Source organism: Onthophagus taurus, chromosome 10 (assembly GCF_036711975.1).
Source record: "Onthophagus taurus isolate NC chromosome 10, IU_Otau_3.0, whole genome shotgun sequence".
Lineage (NCBI taxonomy): Eukaryota > Metazoa > Arthropoda > Insecta > Coleoptera > Scarabaeidae > Onthophagus > Onthophagus taurus.
Window position 1 is genome coordinate 11,856,705 of NC_091975.1, and position 19,299 is coordinate 11,876,003.

The window sequence follows — 19,299 nt, forward strand, 5'->3', positions numbered from 1 at the left end:
TAGCCATGGTGGTATTGGTTATGGATTATGTTATCTTGATCCATTACCATCAATTTTTATGGGAAACCTTTTTCTCTATCACTTTTAGTTTATTAATCATAAAAGAATTTAATGTAGATAATTATAAATTTTGATATTTTGGGATTTCCTGGTTTATATATAAGAAATGGAGATAGCCATGGTGGCATTGGTTATGAATTATGTTATCTTGATCCATTATCATCAATTTTTATAGGAAATCTTTTTCTCCATCACTTCTAGTTTATTAATCATAAAAGAATTTAATGTAGATAATTATAAATTTTGATATTTTGGGATTTCCTTGTTTATATATAAGAAATGGAGATAACCATGGTGGTATTGGTTATGGATTATGTTATCTTGATCCATTACCATCAATTTTTATGGGAAACCTTTTTCTCTATAACTTTTAGTTTATTAATCATAAAAGAATTTAATGTAGATAATTATAAATTTTGATATTTTGGGATTTCCTGGTTTATATATAAGAAATGGAGATAGCCATGGTGGTATTGGTTATGGATTATGTTGTCTTGATCCATTACCATCAATTTTTATGGGAAACCTCTTTCTCTATAACTTTTAGTTTATTAATCATAAAAGAATTTAATGTAGATAATTATAAATTTTGATATTTTGGGATTTCCTGGTTTATATATAAGAAATGGAGATAGCCATGGTGGTATTGGTTATGGATTATGTTATCTGGATCCATTATCATCAATTTTTATAGGAAACGTTTTTCTCTATCCCCTTTAGTTTATTAATCATAACAGAATTTAATGTAGATAATTATAAATTTTGATATTTTGGGATTTCCTGGTTTATATATAAGAAATGGAGATAGCCATGGTGGTATTGGTTATGGATTATGTTATCTTGATCCATTACCATCAATTTTTATGGGAAACCTTTTTCTCTATCACTTTTAGTTTATTAATCATAAAAGAATTTAATGTAGATAATTATAAATTTTGATATTTTGGGATTTCCTGGTTTATATATAAGAAATGGAGATAGCCATGGTGGCATTGGTTATGAATTATGTTATCTTGATCCATTATCATCAATTTTTATAGGAAATCTTTTTCTCCATCACTTCTAGTTTATTAATCATAAAAGAATTTAATGTAGATAATTATAAATTTTGATATTTTGGGATTTCCTTGTTTATATATAAGAAATGGAGATAACCATGGTGGTATTGGTTATGGATTATGTTATCTTGATCCATTACCATCAATTTTTATGGGAAACCTTTTTCTCTATCACTTTTAGTTTATTAATCATAAAAGAATTTAATGTAGATAATTATAAATTTTGATATTTTGGGATTTCCTGGTTTATATATAAGAAATGGAGATAGCTATGGTGGTATTGGTTGTGGATCATGTTATCTTGATCCATTATCATCAATTTTTGTAGGAAATGTTTTTCTCTATCACTTTTAGTTTTTTAATCATCACAGAATTTAATATACAGGATTGTCAAGTTTGATATTTTAGTATTTCCTGTTCTATACATAAGAAACGGTGTTGGCTATGGTGGCATTGGTTATGGATTATGTTATCTTGATCCATTATCATCAATTTTTATGGGAAACATTTTTCTCTATCACTTTTAGTTTATTAATCATAACAGAATTTAATGTAGATGAATATCAAATTTGATATTTTGGGATTTCCTGGTTTGTACATAAGAAATGGAGATAGCTATGGTGGTATTGGTTATGGATTATGTTATCTTGATCCATTACCATCAATTTTTATAGGAAACCTTTTTCTCCATCACTTTTAGGTTATTAATCATAACAGAATCTAATGTAGCTAATTATAAATTTTGATATTTTGGGATTTCCTGGTTTATATATAAGAAATGGAGATAGCCATGGTGGTATGGGTTATCGATTATGTTATCTTGATCCATTATCATCAATTTTTATGGGAAACCTTTTTCTCCATCACTTTTAGGTTATTAATCATAACAGAACGTAATGTATATAATTATAAATTTTGATATTTTGGGATTTCCTGGTTTATATATAAGAAATGGAGATAGCCATGGTGGTATTGGTTATGGATTATGTTATCTTGATCCATTACCATCAATTTTTATGGGAAACCTTTTTCTCTATCACTTTTAGTTTATTAATCATAACAGAATTTAATGTAGATAATTATAAATTTTGATATTTTGGGATTTCCTGGTTTATATATAAGAAATGGAGATAGCTATGGTGGTATTGGTTATGGATTATGTTATCTTGATCCATTATCATCAATTTTTATAGGAAACGTTTTTCTCTATCTCTTTTAGTTTATTAATCATAACAGAATTTAATGTAGATGATTGTAAATTTTGATACTTTCGGATTTCCTGGTTTATATATAAGAAATGGAGATAGCCATGGTGGTATTGGTTATGGATTATGTTATCTTGATCCATTACCATGAATTTTTATAGGCAACGTTTTTCTCTATCCCTTTTAGTTTATTAATCATATTGGAAATCCCAAAATAACAAAATTGACAATTATCTACATTAAATGATTAAAAAAACTAATAATAATAATATGTATAATAATTTTCTTGATAATGGATCAAAATAACATAATTCATAACCAATACCACCATAGTTATCACCACGATGTTAATAAGAATCAAAAATTCTTTAATTTGATACTAAACACGATATATTTGGGATAAAAAATAAAAAAGTTAGATTATAAACTGTCAAATGTCAAAATTAAATATAACGATTTTTTGATACATATTGAAGTGATCTTAATATGAATCAAAAATGCATTAATTTGATACCAAACACGATATGTTTGGGATAAAAAGTAAAAAAAATTGTTAGAAATTATCAAATGTCAAAATTAAATACAACGATTTTTTGATAAATATTGAAATGATCTTAATAAGAATCAAGAATGCTTTAATTTGATACCAAACACGATATATTTGGGTTATAAAGCAAAAAAGTTAGGTTAGAAACTGTCAAATGTCAAAATTAAATATAACGATTTTTTGATAAATATTGAAGTGATCTTAATAAGAATCAAAAATACTTTAATTTGATACCAAACACGATATATTTGGGTTAAAAAATAAAAAAGCTAGGTTATAACTGTCAAATGTCAAATAATCGCCTTTTTTTTTATTAAAAATTAAGATACATATCTCGATAACGGTTGGAGATAAACAGGTCGAGTTTGGGTTCATTTCAAAGGATTTTTAATTTTCTATACACTTATGTTAAAAAAAGAACACCATTATAACTAAAAATTTTTTCTGAATTGATGCTTATTAAGAAATAAATATGAGTTCATCCGACTAATCCAAAAAAATTACTTATTTAAAAAACTGCGATAAATTGCATGTGACTCATCTTAAAAAATTAAAAAGTTAGGTTAGAAACTGTCAAATGTCAAAATTAATTATAACGAACTTTTGATAAATATTGAAATGATGTTAATAAGAATCAAAAATGGTTTAATTTGATACCGATATATTTGGGTAAAAAAAATAAAAAAGCTAGGTTATATGACAACTGTCAAATGTCAAAAAATCGCCATTTTTTTTTGTTAAAAATTAAGACATCGCGATAACGATTGGAGATAGATAGGTCAAGTTTGGGTTCGTTTTAAAGGATTTCTAATTTTCTATCCATTTATGTTAAAAAAGGAACACCTTATTAAGATAAGGTTCTTCTGACACCCATTTTCTTCCACTTCTGCCCATAACAGATCATTATTTGAAGTTATTGGTCTTCTTAATCAACACGAGTCGCAAATATCAAAATTACCGGAATTGAACTTGGAAAACCACACTTCATTTTCAATCTGGTTTCCAATTTTGATGAAATTAGACGTGGTTGTGATGACCGGCGTTTGAAATTATTGGTTTTGCTTGACTACAGCAGTGATTTGATTCTGTTGATCATAGCTTGATGGTGGCAATTCTATCTTCTGTTGTTTTTTCGCCAATATTTAATTTGAAAACAAATAAATGAAAAGAAAATATCTTTGTCGGTAAAGCAGATAACTACGTTTTGCTAGTTAATTGATAGTTTTAATTAAAAATTTTGGTGAAAATTAGTTTCAAGGATGACAAGGTAAATGTTTTAACCAATTTGATTAAAAAATCAAATAAAAATAACTCAAAAACTTATTTCATTTGAAGCACAAGACCATAGATATAAGCTTTTACGGATTACGAAAAAAATTAAGTCGTTAATTCGTTTTTAAATTTATAAAATTAATTCATACGTTGTTAATTTACTTTTAAACAAATCAATTGAAATCGGTATTATTAATAAATAAAAAGAAATCGCTCAAAAATATCCACCAAAATAAAAGTCGATCTATTAATTTTTATATCGTTGTGTCCCAATTATTAATTAACAGTTCAAATTTTGCTTAAAACAGCGAAAAATCATTAAAAATTGAAGTTGTGAAATAAATATTTATGAAACGATTTCGGGGTTGTTAAATTAAGTATAATTTATAACAATATTTAATTTGGAAATGAATAAATGAAAAGAAAAAATCGTTGTCGGTAAGTCAGACAACTACGTTATTAATTGACAGTTTTAATTATTTGAGGTACGATTTAAATTTGTTTAAACATTTTATTGGTATTTTTAACCCGGCGAATCCAAATTTTGGTGCAAATCAGTTTCAGGAATAACAAGGTAAACGTTTTAACTAATTTTATTAAAAAATTCGAATTAAAATAAGTCAAAAACTTATTTTTTGATGCATAAGACCATAGATATAAGATTTTACGGATTACTAAAAAAATTAAGACATTAATTCGTTTTTAAATTTATAAAATTAAGTCACACGTAGTTAATTTACTTTTAAACAAATCAATTGAAATCGTTATTATTAATAAATAAAAAGAAATCGCTCAAAAATATCGACTAAAATAAAAGTCGATCTATTAATTCTTATATCGTTGTATCCCAATTATTAATTGACAGTTCAAATTTTGCTTAAAACATCGAAAAATCATTAAAAATTGAAGTTGTGAAATAAATTTTTATAAAACGATTTCGGGGTTGTTAAATTAAGTATAATCTATAACAATATTTAATTTGAAAACGAATAAATGAAAAGAAAAAATCGTTGTCGGTAAGTCAGACAACTTTTAATTATTTGAAGTGCGATTTAAATTTGTTAAATCATTTTATTGGTATTTTTAACCCGGGGAATTCAAATTTTGGTGCAAATTAGTTATATTAATGATAAGATGCAAGTTTTATTTAATTTGGTTAAAAAATTATAAGTAATTTAATAATAAATTAAATGGTTATGCAACCATAATAACACGTTTGCAATTAAAGTTGCATACCCTCTTAAATCTTAAGGAACTCGCACATAATTCGAGTAAATTGAAGTAATTGACACACAAACGAGTAAATTGAATTAATAAAATCACCCAATACTCCAATTTCCCGTTACGCTTTCCCATTGAAAACGAATTATTATTCTTGATCCGTAAATCGGAGAGAAATTCCAATTAAAACAACTTAATACAAAAAAGTATTATTTATTTGTTACATATTTACAAATTTATATACATACATAAATAACTTAATAAAATTCACGTTTAATTAATCACCTATACCGCTTCATTTTTTTTTCTTTCTTATTATTATACCCATTATTAATATAAATAATATTCTCCTCGGGCGTTTTATCAAAAACAAAAGTTCTAATCAACATAAACAATCCGGAAGTAAAGGCCACTTGATTTATCATCCCGATCATTCCCACCACCATTTTTAATCCGGGCATCACCCACGGCATTATCCCGGCCATAGCAAAGGCTGGAACCACCAAATATTGAACCATATCGCCCATTTCCATCTTCATTTTTCGGAAAGACACGACACTCTCGTTTAATTTAAACCGCACGTTTAAAATTGTTTGATTTAAAGAGAACGTGGCTTGAATTCCGTTAAATAGCGTAAATGAGTTTGATGAATTTGTTGAAAATGTTTGAAAAGAATTGGAGGCGATTACGGTTGATGATAAGGATGTAAATATGAGTAAGACTGAGGAAAATTGTGAAAGGAGAGCTCGTCTGGACATGGTGAGAACGTGAAGCGAAATGAGAATGAGAGGATGGAGGTGAAAGAATGTTTTTAGGTGAGGAGTTTTTGGTTTTTGTTTGGTTCGTTTCTTATTTGAAGTTTTTGTGTGATATTAAAATGGTTTTTTTTTGTACCGTTAACTTCGAATTGTAGATTTTGATAAAAATATGAAAATTTTTTGAATCCTAGCATGTTATAAAAAAACTTTTTATACAAAAGTTGTGGCAAATTTTATCCTTACCAATATTAGTCTCTTTCACTTTTGCTCTCAGATGCGTCAATTTCGAGAAAAATACGAAAATATGAAAATTTGATGATTTTCGTTATTTTTCTAGTAGATGGTAAAACTCTGGAATCGGAGAACTTTACAGAAAAACTTTTAGATCAAAAGTTGAAGATAATTTAATTCTTAACAATATTACTCTCTTTCACTTTTGCTCTCAGATGAGTCAATATCGAGAAAAATGCAAAAATATGAAAATTTTATGATTTTCGTCGATTTTCTAATGGATGGTAACACTTGGGAATCGGAGAACTTTACAGAAAAACTTTTAGATCAAAAGTTGTAGCTAATATAATTCTTAACAATATTACTCTCTTTCACTTTTGCTCTCAAATGCATAGATATCGAAAAAATACGAAAATATGAAAATTTGATGATTTTCGTTGTTTTTCTAATGGATGGTAAAACTCGAGAATCGGAGAACTTTACAAAAAAACTTTTAGATCAAAAGTTGTAGATAATTTAATTCTTATCAATATTACTCTCTTTCACTTTTGCTCTTAGATGCATAGATATCGAGAAAAGTATGAAAATATGAAAATTTGAAGAATTCGTTGTTTTACTAGTACTTAATGGTAGTAATTGGGAATCTTAGCATGTTATAAAAAAACTTTTTATACAAAAGTTGTAGCAAATTTTATTCGTTCCAATATTGGTTTCTTTTATTTTTGCTCTCAGATGCGTTAATTTCGAGAAAAATACGAAAATATGAAAATTTGATGATTTTCGTTGTTTTATTAGTAGCCAATGGTAGTAACTGGGAATCCTAGCATGTTATAAAAAAACTTTTTATACAAAAGTTGTGGCAAATTTTATTCTTACCAATATTGCTTTCTTTCACTTTTGCTCTCAGATTCGTCAATTTTAAGAAAGATACGAAAATTTTATGATTTTCGTTATTTCTCTAGTAGATGGTAAAACTCGGGAATCGGAGAACTTTACAGAAAAACTTTTAGATCAAAAATTGTAGATAATTTAATTCTTAACAATATTACTCTCTTCCACTTTTGCTCTCAGATGCATAGATATCGAGAAAAATACGAAAATATTAAAATTTGATGATTTTCGTTGTTTTTCTAGTGAATGGTAACACTCGCGAATCGGAGGACTTTACAGAAAAACTTTTAGATCAAAAGTTGTAGATAATTTAATTCTTAACAATATTCCTCTTTGTCACTTTTGCTCTCAGATGCATAGATATCGAAGAAAATACGAAAATATGAAAATTTGATGATATTCGTTGTTTTTCTAGTAGATGGTAAAATTCGGGAATCGGAGAACTTTACAGAAAAACTTTTAGATCAAAAGTTGTAGATAATTTAATTCTTAACAATATTCCTCTTTGTCACTTTTGCTCTCAGATGCATAGATATCGAAGAAAATACGAAAATATGAAAATTTGATGATATTCGTTGTTTTTCTAGTAGATGGTAAAATTCGGGAATCGGAGAACTTTACAGAAAAACTTTTAGATCAAAAGTTGTAGATAATTTAATTCTTAACAATATTACTCTGTTTTACTTTTGCTCTCAGATGCATAGATATCGAGAAAAATACGAAAATATGAAAATTTGATGATTTTCGTTGTTTTTCTAGTAGATGGTAAAATTCGGGAATCGGAGAACTTTACAGAAAAACTTTTAGATCAAAAGTTGTGGATAATTTAATTCTTAACAATATTACTCTGTTTTGCTTTTGCTTTCAGATGCATAGATATCGAGAAAAATACGAAAATATGAAAATTTGATGATTTTCGTTGTTTTTCTAGTAGATGGTAAAATTCGGGAATCGGAGAACTTTACAGAAAAACTTTTAGATCAAAAGTTGTAGATAATTTAATTCTTAACAATATTACTCTGTTTTACTTTTGCTCTCAGATGCATAGATATCGAGAAAAATACGAAAATATGAAAATTTGATGATATTCGTTGTTTTTCTAGTAGATGGTAAAATTCGGGAATCGGAGAACTTTACAGAAAAACTTTTAGATCAAAAGTTGTAGATAATTTAATTCTTAACAATATTACTCTGTTTTACTTTTGCTCTCAGATGCATAGATATCGAGAAAAATACGAAAATATGAAAATTTGATGATATTCGTTGTTTTTCTAGTAGATGGTAAAATTCGGGAATCGGAGAACTTTACAGAAAAACTTTTAGATCAAAAGTTGTAGATAATTTAATTCTTAACAATATTACTCTGTTTTACTTTTGCTCTCAGATGCATAGATATCGAGAAAAATACGAAAATATGAAAATTTGATGATATTCGTTGTTTTTCTAGTAGATGGTAAAATTCGGGAATCGGAGAACTTTACAGAAAAACTTTTAGATCAAAAGTTGTAGATAATTTAATTCTTAACAATATTCCTCTTTGTCACTTTTGCTCTCACAAGGGAAGTGTCACAACTGTGTCTCACCGATTTCGATGCAATTTGGTACAGTCATAGAATGGGCCAAAATAAGGTTCGTACATTTTTTTATACGTGCGGTAAAAGCCCCTGGGGCGAGTTATAGGGGTTGAAAGTTTGGAGAAAAAGTACGTTTTCACTTATATTTTAAAAATGAAAAGTGCTATCAAAATTTGGTAAATTGTAACTGATATTCATTTTAAAAGAGCTTTCTTTTGATGTATCACACATATACCAGAGGGTTAAGAAGGGCGAACTACCCCTATTTTTTTGGAATTATTTAAAAACCACCCTATCGATTTTGGCGGCATTAAGTATACTTCCAGCACGTTCAAAAATATTAGTTAAGGGTTTTTTCCCATTCGCTCTAGATCATCCCCAGCGAAGTTACGGGGGTTAACATGTAACCACTTTTCGTAAGAATGATGTGATAAAATTGTCAGGTATTTTGAAAATACTTTAACAAAACCGTAAATTAGTCGCACAATAAAATGTTTAATGTAAAATAAGGCATAATACACCATTTAGGGGTGGTTGGGGTTAACCACCCCCTTAAAAATTAATTCTATCCCGGGCATTACTTGTTGATTACGGCGAAATTTGGTACTGTGTTTGTTTTATATAGTTTATTAGTTTATTTTTATTCTACATAATGTTGCCAAAAATACACCTACCAAAAAAATTTTGGCACAATATTTGTTTTTTTAGTGCCGCTTGCTAAAGGTCATTTCTCAAAATAGTTTTTTCTAGTATAAAAGAACGTGTGCCCAGTGGGTAGATTTTAGTTTCAGAGCAACTGACAGAAGCAATGGTTACAATAAACCCAATAAACGTTTTAAATTTGCTAATGACAGTTTTTACTGTTATGAATATTCCCCAGACTCCTGTAAATGAAGCAGAAGTTAGTTTAAAAGAAAATATACAGCGTATTTTAATGGAAAGTATGGAAGACTACAATATGCAAATTGAAGACGAAACTGTATTAATTTTCGATTCATCCAATGGCATCAATGACGGTCAGCAAATTATTGAAGACCAGGATACAACTGACAGGTTTGTAGAAGATACTGATGCTCATTGTCCATTGAAGGATGACATCGACTACGAGTACAAATTAGAGGCGGTAAATTACTGGACAAGTGGGAAGAAAGGTTATTTGAAACTAGAAACCGTAAAAAACAAATACCGAAAAGTAACGTCAAAGACCCAATTGCACAGATGGTCTAAATATATTGAAGAAAGAGGGACATACAAAGAAAAATTAGCAGAAATTACCGAATTTGTAATTAATCAAGCGAGAGCCGCCGTAGATAATAAATTGCCACTACATGATATTGATATACGCAGATGGGCTATACAAGCTAGAAATGAAAAGAATTTATCTCCTCAACTGTTCAAAGCATCTCATAGCTGGGTGCAACGTTTTAAGAAAGCAAATCGGTTAGTAAGCCGAAAAATAACAAAATTTCTATCCCAAAAACAAATTGGAAATGTTGATCGAGTAAAAACTTTAGCAAAAGATTTCGTTAAAGAGGCAAAGCTACAAATCCAAATATATGGACCTGAAAACACCTACAATTCGGATCAGAGCGGTTTTAACTTGGAATTCCATTCGGGAAGAACATTAAGCGATTTAGGAGTTAAAACCGTAGAAAGTGTGGTCCAGTCGGTGTCATCTACAACGCACAGTTACACAATTCAACCCGTAATATCTGCTGATGGGAAACTTCTTTCTCCACTTTTTATTGTTTTAAAAGAACCCTCTGGCAGCTTTGGACCGAGGGTAGCAAATACAATGTTTAAAGCAGACAATATATACGTTTTGGCATCAAAATCTGGAAAGTTAACTTCAGAACACATGAAAAATTGGCTCCAAAATGTATATTTTCCAAATACTGGTTCTAAATCATTATTATTATTAGATTCTTGGAGTGGCCATTGTCCTGAAGTTATTAGTGAAATAACTCCATCAGGTACTAATTTTAAACATTTATCTATACCTGCAGGGACAACAGGTCAAATACAGCCCCTAGATGTATTTGGTTTCAGAATATGGAAAAATTTTATTAGAAGATTCTCTGATCAGATTATTCTTTACCAGTATGATGTCAATTTACATCAGAGGGATAACATATTAAAATTGCAATCGTTGACGCATAACCAGTTGGCTTCCCCTCGGTTTATAAATGTTTTTAAATACGCATGGTTTGCAAGTGGCTATATAGAGGAGAGACCAGACCATTTTGAAAATCCCGTGGAAGTTTGCTTTTCGAGTGAGAAGCCAACGTGTGATATCTGTGGGGATATAGCGGTCATAACATGTGCATGGTGTAAAAAATCCTTATGTTTAAAACATTTTTTCCACGACTTTCATTTTTGCCAACACTACGTAGAATAAAAATAAATTTAATATTGAAAATTAATATAATACATAAAAAACGTCAATTAGTAATGTAGAATAAACTTCTTTGGTATATTGAACTATTTTTTTTGTCAGTTGCTTTTTAACTCATAAATAAATAAAATATCTTATTTATCTAGTAGTTTTATATTTATTATTTAAAGAAAATGAGGGTAGTTTACCTCGTGGAACATCGATAGATAGATTTTTAAAAAACAATACCACAGTTACGATGGCAGTTTTCATCTTCGAGGTATAAACAAAAAACTACCCCTAATTTGTAACCCTTATAACCATTTTCAAAAATTTTTACTTCAAATATAAAACAAACACAGTACCAAATTTCGCCGTAATCGACAAATAACGCCCGGGATAGAATTAATTTTTAAGGGGGTGGATAACCCCAACAACCCCTATATGGTGTATTATGCCTTATTTTACACTAAACATTTTATTGTGCGACTAATTTACGGTTTTGTTTAAAGTATTTTCAAAATACCTGACAATTTTATCACATCATTCTTACGAAAAGTGCTTACATGTTAACCCCCGTAACTTCGCTGGGGTTGATCTAGGGCGAATGGGAAAAAACCCTTAACTAATATTTTTGAACGCACTAGAAGTATACTTAATGCCGCCAAAATCGATAGGGTGGTTTTTAAATAATTCCAAAAAAATAGGGGTAGTTCGCCCTTTTTAACCCTCTGCTATATGTGTGACACATCAAAAGAAAGCTCTTTTAAAATGAATATCAGTTACAATTTACCAAATTTTGATAGCACTTTTCGTTTTCAAAATATAAGTGAAAACGTACTTTTTCTCCAAACTTTCAACCCCTATAACTCGCCCCAGGGGCTTTTACCGCACGTATAAAAAAATGTGCGAACCTTATTTTGGCCCATTCTATGACTGTACCAAATTGCATCGAAATCGGTGAGACACAGTTGTGACACTTCCCTTGTCAGATGCATAGATATCGAAGAAAATACGAAAATATGAAAATTTGATGATATTCGTTGTTTTTCTAGTAGATGGTAAAATTCGGGAATCGGAGAACTTTACAGAAAAACTTTTAGATCAAAAGTTGTAGATAATTTAATTCTTAACAATATTACTCTGTTTTACTTTTGCTCTCAGATGCATAGATATCGAGAAAAATACGAAAATATGAAAATTTGATGATTTTCGTTGTTTTTCTAGTAGATGGTAAAATTCGGGAATCGGAGAACTTTACAGAAAAACTTTTAGATCAAAAGTTGTAGATAATTTAATTCTTAACAATATTACTCTGTTTTACTTTTGCTCTCAGATGCATAGATATCGAGAAAAATACGAAAATATGAAAATTTGATGATATTCGTTGTTTTTCTAGTAGATGGTAAAATTCGGGAATCGGAGAACTTTACAGAAAAACTTTTAGATCAAAAGTTGTAGATAATTTAATTCTTAACAATATTACTCTGTTTTACTTTTGCTCTCAGATGCATAGATATCGAGAAAATACGAAAATATGAAAATTTGATGATTTTCGTTGTTTTTCTAGTAGATGGTAAAATTCGGGAATCGGAGAACTTTACAGAAAAACTTTTAGATCAAAAGTTGTAGATAATTTAATTCTTAACAATATTACTCTGTTTTGCTTTTGCTCTCAGATGCATAGATATCGAGAAAAATACGAAAATATGAAAATTTGATGATTTTCGTTGTTTTTCTAGTAGATGGTAAAATTCGGGAATCGGAGAACTTTACAGAAAAACTTTTAGATCAAAAGTTGTAGATAATTTAATTCTTAACAATATTCCTCTTTGTCACTTTTGCTCTCAGATGCATAGATATCGAAGAAAATACGAAAATATGAAAATTTGATGATATTCGTTGTTTTTCTAGTAGATGGTAAAATTCGGGAATCGGAGAACTTTACAGAAAAACTTTTAGATCAAAAGTTGTAGATAATTTAATTCTTAACAATATTACTCTGTTTTACTTTTGCTCTCAGATGCATAGATATCGAGAAAAATACGAAAATATGAAAATTTGATGATTTTCGTTGTTTTTCTAGTAGATGGTAAAATTCGGGAATCGGAGAACTTTACAGAAAAACTTTTAGATCGAAAGTTGTAGATAATTTAATTCTTAACAATATTACTTACTCTCTTTCACTTTTGCTCTCAGATGCATAGATATCGAGAAAAATACGAAAATATGAAAATTTGATGATTTTCGTTGTTTTTCTAGTGAATGGTAAAACTCGGGAATCGGAGAACTTTACAGAAAAACTTTTAGATCAAAAGTTATAGATAATTTAAGTCTTAACAATATTACCCTCTTTCATTTTTGCTCTCAGATGCATAGATATCGAGAAAAATACGAAAATATGAAAATTTGAAGAATTCGTTGTTTTACTAGTAGCTAATGATAGTACTCGGGAATCTTAGCATGTTATAAAAAAATTTTTTATACAAAATTTGTGGCAAATTTAATTCTTACCAATATTGCTTTCTTTCACTTTTGATCTCAGATGCGTCAATATTGAGAAAAATATAAAAATATGAAAATTTGATAATTATTGGTGGTTTTTCTAGCACTCAGGAATCCTAGCCTGCTAAAGAGTAGTGATTATATAATTAAAACACTTGACAAATGATAGAGAATATAAAATGTAACTTGCTGCTTTTTTCGTTTAAAATTTCTCGATTAAGAAAAAATAACTAAAGCCTTACACAAACCGTTCTCCACGAATGCAAAGAAAAATTCCCAAAAAGTATAGCCTTCAGGTCGAGATGTATAACGGGTCGAAGCAAAACGGCACAAGGGGCAAAACAGGGTACATTTGATGAGGATTTAACGAAGGGGTGGGTTGAAGCAGCGGAGTCCAGATCTGACGTAGTAGTAGTAGTATCGTAGGGGCTGCAAGGCACGTTCAAAGCGTAGCTGTAGCACCGAAGGGGTTGGGGCAACGTGTTTGGAGGTGAGGTCTGGGTTAAAGGGTGTAGAAATTCATCCTCCTGCTAGTGTAGAGTGGCTGGGGCAACGTGGTTGGAAAACATTGAAAATTTCATGATTTTCCTTTTTTTTTCTTTTAGATGGTAATACTTGGCAATTGGAGAACTTTACAGAAAAACTTTTAGATCAAAAGTTGTAGATAATTTAATTTTTAACAATATTACTCTCTTTCACTTTTGTTCTCAGATGCATAGATATCGAGAAAAAGACAAAAATATGAAAATTTGATGATTTTCGTTGTTTTTGTAGTAGATGGTAAAATTCGGGAATCGGAGAACTTTACAGAAAAACTTTTAGATCAAAAATTGTAGATAATTTAACTCTTAACAATATTACTCTCTTCCACTTTTGCTCTCAGATGCATAGATATCGAGAAAAATACGAAAATATGAAAATTTGATGATTTTCGTTGTTTTTGTAGTAGATGGTAAAATTCGGGAATCGGAGAACTTTACAGAAAAACTTTTAGATCAAAAATTGTAGATAATTTAACTCTTAACAATATTACTCTCTTCCACTTTTGCTCTCAGATGCATAGATATCGAGAAAAATACGAAAATATGAAAATTTGATGATTTTCGTTGTTTTTCTAGTGAATGGTAACACTCGCGAATCGGAGAACTTTACAGAAAAATTTTTAGATCAAAAGTTGTAGATAATTTAACAATATTACTCTCTTTCACTTTTGCTCTCCGATGCATAGATATCGAGAAAAATATGAAAATTTGAAGAATTCGTTGTTTTACTAGCAGTTAATGGTAGCACTCGGGAATCCTAGCATATTATAAAAAAACTTTTTATACAAAAGTTGTGGAAAATTTTATTCTTACCAATATTGCTTTCTTTCACTTTTGCTCGCAGATGCGTCAATATTGAGAGAAATACAAAAATATGAAAATTTGATGTTTTTCGTTGTTTTACTAGTAGTTAATGCTAGCATGCGGAAATCGGAGCATGATACAAAAAAACTTTTAAAACAAAAGTTGTAGCAAATTTTATTCTTACCAATATTGCTCTCTTCTACTCTTGCTCTCAGATGCGTCAATATTGAGAAAAATACAAAAATATGAAAATTTGATGTTTTTCATTGTTTTACTAGTAGTTAATGGTAGCACGCGGAAATCGGAATATGATACAAAAAAACTTTTGAAACAAAAGTTGTAGCAAATTGTATTCTTACCAATATTGCTATCTGTTACTTTTGCTCTCAGATGTGTCAATATTGAGAAAAGTACAAAAATATGAAAATTTGATGTTTTTCATTGTTTTACTAGTAATCAATGGTAGCACGCGGAAATCGGAGCATTATATAAAAAAACTTTTGAAACAAAAGTTGTAGCAAATTTTATTCTTACCAATATTGCTCTCTTTTACTTTTGCTCTCAGATGCGTCAATATTGAGAAAAATAAGATAACATGAAAATTTTAAGAATTCGTTGTTTTACTAACAGTTAGTGGTAGCGCTCGGGGAACATAGCATGTTATAAAAAAAATTTTAAAACAAAAGTTGTAGAAAATTTTATTCTTACCAATATTGCTCTCTTCTACTCTTGCTCTCAGATGCGTCAATATTGAGAAAAATATAAAAATATGAAAATTTGATGTTTTTCGTTGTCTTACTAATAGTTAATGGTAGGACGCGGAAATCGGAGCATGATACAAAAAGCTTTTTATACAAAAGTTGTGGCAAATTTTATTCTTATCAACATTGCTTCTTTCATTTTTGCTCTCAGATGCGTCAATATTGAGAAAAATATGAAAATTTGATGATTTTCGTTTGATGTTTTTCTAGTAGATGGTAAAACTCGTGAATCGGAGAACTTTATAAAAAAACATTTGGAACGAAAGTTGTAGCCAATCTTATTCTTAACAATATTGCTCTCTTGTATATTTGCTCTCAGATGCGTCAATGTTGAGAAAAATACGAAAATTTAAATTTTATGAATTTCATTACGTTACTATTAGCTAATGGTAACACTCGGGAATCGAAGCATGTTACAAAAATACGTTTAGAATAAAAGTTGTTGCAAATTTTGTTATTAACAATATTGCTCTCTTGTATTTTTGCTCTCAGATACGTCAATATCGAGAAAAGCACGAAAATATGAAAATTTTACAAATTTTTTCGTTTTACTTAATTTAATGGTAACATTTAGGAATCGCAGCATGTTATCAAAAAACTTTTAGAACAAAAGTTTTTATATACAGGGTGACACACAAAAAACTCTGTTATTTACATTCCGATTTTCGTGACCCAACCATAAGAAAAACATACCGAGCAATTTGAAAATCAAAAGTTGATAATCGCTTGAAATTGAAGATGGCATTGGAAAAAGTTTATTTGTAGTATGAATTCGTTAAACCATTTCATTTGATACCTCGTTCATGAAAATCAGCTACAGTTTGCGGCGTTCTTGTGTGACAACCTGTATACAGGGTGATTCATTAGCTCTATGACAAACTTTGGCAGATGAAAGGTGATGCGATTCTAAGGAAAAAATGTTATAGGAATATGGGTCCGATTCATTTTGGTTAAAGAGTTACAAGCCTTTGAAAATTTTACACAGTTTAATAGGCAAGTGAAAATGTAACATAAAAAATAAGTTTAAAAATTACAAAAATTGTTCGAAATGTCCGCCTTCAGCTTGAATGCACGCCTCACATCGACGAAGTAAAGATTCTATCACACGACGTATGATATTTGGATCATTCTGTATGCTATTAGCTGCATCTTGAATTCTGTCCAGTAGTTGCTGACGGGTAGTAATTTCTACATGGTACACAAGCTGCTTCATGTGTCCCCAGAAATAATAATCCAGCGGATTTAGATCTGGGGATCGTGGTGGCCAGACTACTGGACCTCCATTGCCAATCCATTTGTTTGGAAAATGTTCATGTAACCAAGCGATGACTTCTCTTCCTCGATGTGGTGGTGCACCATCGTGCTGATACCACATATTTTGAACGATGTTAAGTGGTACGTCGTCGATAAAATCGAAGAGGTTATGTCCCAAGAAATTTCTGTACATTTATCACCCATACAGGTAGCAAAGAATTGTTAAAAATGCCACCCCAAACGTTTACACTAAACCGTTGCTGAAATCTTCCTGGTCTAATTGCATGTGGATTTTGCAAGGACCACACATGTTCGTTATGATAATTATTTATGCAGTCCCTAGTGAAACACGCTTCATCAGACCACAGAACTTGGGAAATGAAGTTATTATTTTGAGCATGTTGCTGAATACTCCAGTGGCAAAATGCTAAGCGTTGCTCAGTATCTCCAGGATGTAATGCTTGACCATTTTGGCGATGAAACGGATGTAACATTTCTCGATTCAATACACGCCATACAAAACTTTGGGATATTTGTAACATGCTCGCTATACGCCGAGTACTAATTGAAGGGTCGTCAAGTACTAAATCAATAACACGTTCTTCATTTTGTACATTCACATCATGGGGACGAACGGAATGTAGTGGAGCGGGGTTACCTGTTTCTCTCAGTCTGCGAAATGATGCAGTAAACACTGTATGGGCAGGTTGATGTCTATTTTCGATCAAAACTCTGACAATTATAAACTTTGAAACACACAGAATAGAGTAAATTGAAATGTTTGACATAAAGAACTCAGTTTTGTTATCACAGTCAACTCTGTATTTGTGTTTCATAATTATTGTTGCAAATCTTTACTTCGTCGATGTGAAGCGTGCATTCAAGCTGAAGGCGGACATTTCGAACAATTTTTGTCATTTTTAAACTTATTTTTTATGTTACATTTTCATTTGCCTATTAAACTGTGTAAAATTTTCAAAGGCTTGTAACTCTTTAACCAAAATGAATCGGACCGATATTCATATAAAATTTTTTCCTTAGAATCACATGACCTTTCATCTGCCAAAGTTTGTCATAGAGCTAATGAATCACCCTGTATACAGCTGTTTTTTCTCTGCTAAAATTGCATTCAAAATGGATGTATTGTACATTAATGGATTCAGAAAAAGAATCTCTATCCAATGACGTGAAGAAAAATATATGGAGCAATTTGAAAAACAAAAGTTAATAATCCTTTAAAATTGAAGATGGCATTGGAAAAAAATTATTTGTAGCATGAATAATAGTATTTATCAAACCATTTCATTTGATACCTCACTCATGAAAATCGGAATATAAATGACAGAGTTACAGCTTGGGGCGTTTTTTGAGTGACACCCTGTATAGACATAATGTTATATCACCATGGGTTGTTATATCAACATAATGTATTTTCCCATGACAATTTTGTTATAGTTATAAAAAATAAATAAACAGATAGACACACATAAAACAGTCTATCAAATACTCCATTTTAATTTTTAATATTTTTTTTGTTCGATTAATTAATATAAAGTTACAAATAAATATACTCTATAATTGGTGACCCCGACTATTTAAAAAAAAGAAAATATATAATAATAAACGTATAATAAATCTATAATAAACATATATATATATATATATATATATATATACTCTATAATTATTAATTTAATGTTCGGGAATCCTAGCATGTTATAAAAATACTTTAAAAACAAAAGTAGCAAATTTTATTGCTAACAATATTGATCTCATTTACTTTTCCTCTCAGATGCGTCAATATTGAGAAAAAAAAATTATGAAAATTTTACGATTTTCGTTGTTTTTCTAATGGATGGTATCACTCCGGAATCGGAGAACTTTACAAAAAACTTTTAGACCAAAAGTTGTAGAAATTTTCATTCTTAACAATATTACTCTCTTTCACTTTTGCTCTCAGATGTATAGATATCGAGAAAAATATGAAGATATGAAAATTTGAAGAATTCGTTGTTTTACTAGTACTTAATGGTGGTACTCGGGAATCCTAGCATGCTATAAAAAAAACATTTAAAACAAAAGTTGTAGCAAATTTTAGTCTTAACAATATTGATCTCTTTTAATTTTGCTCTCAGATGCGTCAATATTGAGAAAAATACAAAAATATGAAAATTTTACGATTTTCGTTGTTTTTCTAATGGATGGTAACACTCGGGAAACGAAGAACTTTACAGAAAAACTT